Source organism: Pteropus vampyrus, unplaced genomic scaffold, assembly GCF_000151845.1.
Source record: "Pteropus vampyrus isolate Shadow unplaced genomic scaffold, Pvam_2.0 Scaffold152, whole genome shotgun sequence".
Classification (NCBI taxonomy): domain Eukaryota; kingdom Metazoa; phylum Chordata; class Mammalia; order Chiroptera; family Pteropodidae; genus Pteropus; species Pteropus vampyrus.
In genome coordinates, this window is record NW_011888933.1 from 3,693,249 (window position 1) to 3,695,822 (window position 2,574).

Here is a 2,574-nt window from a genome sequence, read left to right on the forward strand (position 1 = left end):
AAATAGTCCATTAGTTTGGATATGCAGGGATAAATGGAATTATAATACACACACACACATTTTTCTTCTAGGTTAAAATAAATACACCTAGATGTCTTTACTTACAAACGTTGCCTACCCTGCACAATGGGGCAGTTAAGCTGTCTGTCTCTTGTCTGGGTGAACCAGATCTTGGAACAGATAAACTTTTACCAGGTAGATTCTTTTGGGGAGCACGAGAATAGCTGAAATTAGAAAAGCTGGGTAATTGCTGAGAATTTCCAGAATTTTTTCCAGACTAACATGCATCTTGCATTCTTAAGTCCAACACATGTACACTGAACACCCTCTATGTACTTGCAACTGGAGATAGAAAGATAAATAAGGCACGATGCCTATACTCGGAACCGCAAAGGCTTAAAGTTTACATGGAGATTATTTTATAGTAAGAGAAGCCTAGAATGTGATACTATTCTAGGGCAAGGAAAAGGCCAGACTCTGTTCTTCTGGTCTCAGGTCTGCACTTCATCATGCACAGAGAGCACTGAGATGAAAGGAGGAAATACGTGCTTCCTTTTTTCTGTTGATACAAGTGGACTGGGCCGGTGTTTGATAACTCACAGATCGTTAGGCAAAAGGATTTTGGGTGCTAGCATTTCTCCTTGAATTAGGATATACACCTTTGCTAGTAATCATATATCTTCTTCTCCAAATATCCTAACTTAGAACTCACTGATATCATATTTTGGTAAGAATATAAAATCTATCAGAAAGGTAATAGCTCTCATTTCTTCCAGGGAAAGCAATATTGATGTATTTTCAAGGGGTCTAAGCATGGTCCCTAAATGATGGAAATATGGTACAAATTGGTAGGTTTTCTGCATGTAAATCATGGTAACATGAACGGATATACTCTCATTTTAGGGCACACTAAAATAAGCAGTAAACTGTATATTTTCTCTTTTATATAATTCTTCTCTCATTTATACAGTTCTTTTCTCCCTCCAATCCAATATATTTAGGTCTCAATCAGTGTGCATTAAACACACACACACATACATCATACCACATACTGGTTCTGTTTATACTAATCATTACAGTAGAATGCATACACCTGATTTTTATTAAAGTAATTTTCCATTAAATATGTTTTCTTAAAATGATATAGAGTGAGAAATACTACATCTAAAATATTTTCAGGATACCTGCTTCCTTGTTTACAGAAAGAAAAGCCAAAATATTGCCACAAACTGATTAGTAAATACTCAATGATTTGATATAGTGACTCCTAGCTCATATGAACTGGCACTGGGGTTCTTGCTATATTTTGTACCAGACTGGGAAAATCTGTTTAGCTAATTCAACAACTTTATATGCCTATAAAACATTGCCTTTTCTTAAGGCACTATATATAGACAGACTTATAATGAGGAAGAACCCTGCTTTAAGGAGACTTTTTGATATGGTTATATTATTGAAAATCACCTATTGCAATGACATATAGTCATTAACCAAAATCTAACTCTCAGGCCATTTCAAAGGATCAAACCACAATTACAACTTTGCAAAGCAAACTCAGCATTGAGCAAAAAGATCCCACAGTTCCATAGAAAAGGAAACTAATTTCCTTAGGAAACTAATGTCTCCTTAGGAAACTAATTTCCCTTTAACCTATCAGTTATAAATATAGCTGATGTAAGTATATCTAGTTATAAGCAATTTTAGTATGTAATTTTATTATTATTTTTTAATCTCAATGTTGAATTTTCGAAACCCAATACTGGCATCACATATTCACAATATTGGTATCTTAAAACTAAATCACTATTCAATATGTCATGATTCACGAAGCATCTCATTGAATCACAAAAATTATAAATTATATCCTTGGGTATGATGAAGCAGGAGGACAAAGAAATTCAGCAGTGTAGTACACTGGTTAAGAGCATGGACTTTGGAGCCAAACCACCTGGGTTAAATTGTCAGCTCTGTCACTTGCTAGTTGTGACCTTAGACAAATTACTAAAACTTCCTCTGCCTCAATTTCATTATCAGTAAATGGAGACAAAAACATGTTCTTCCTTTGATGTGGGAGTTTAGGCGACAATGTAAAGCATTAAAACAGTGCTCTGCACATAATCAGTGCTATATAAATAACAGCTGTCATTATAACCATATACTTGTAATAAATAGCTCATACTAGCTATTATTATAACTATACTACATATCCTATCAAAAGATCTCTATCGACTTAAGACTGCAAAGTCCTAGTTAGGATATGGGTATGGCACTTTGATCTTTCATTAGAAATGCGAACGGCAGGATACCTACTAGAATAACAGGTTTTAGACTCTGGCCACCGGGGTGTGAAGCGCTCGGCTGAGTGTCAGCAGGTGGGCCTGGCACTGGGTCACTGCTTCTCCTCACCAGCAGTGGCGTGCCTGTTGGACAAAATAAGAGGTGAGAGGTCAAGAGAACCCCTAGGGGAAGAGAGTGCATGGTACAATGCAATTTAATTAAAAAGGTTTACAATGTGCTTTTATGTAAAAAAAATTCTATTTCTCAAGGATGCTTGTAAATTAATCCATTTAATGA

At 35.6% G+C, this 2,574-nt stretch overlaps 1 protein-coding gene across 1 annotated transcript in view; it reads right to left on the bottom strand.

The window, feature by feature from the left end:
• PARD3B (par-3 family cell polarity regulator beta) overlaps nt 1-2,574 on the bottom strand; it is a 948,153-nt gene that overhangs the window by 506,662 nt on the left and 438,917 nt on the right. The window lies entirely within an intron of this gene.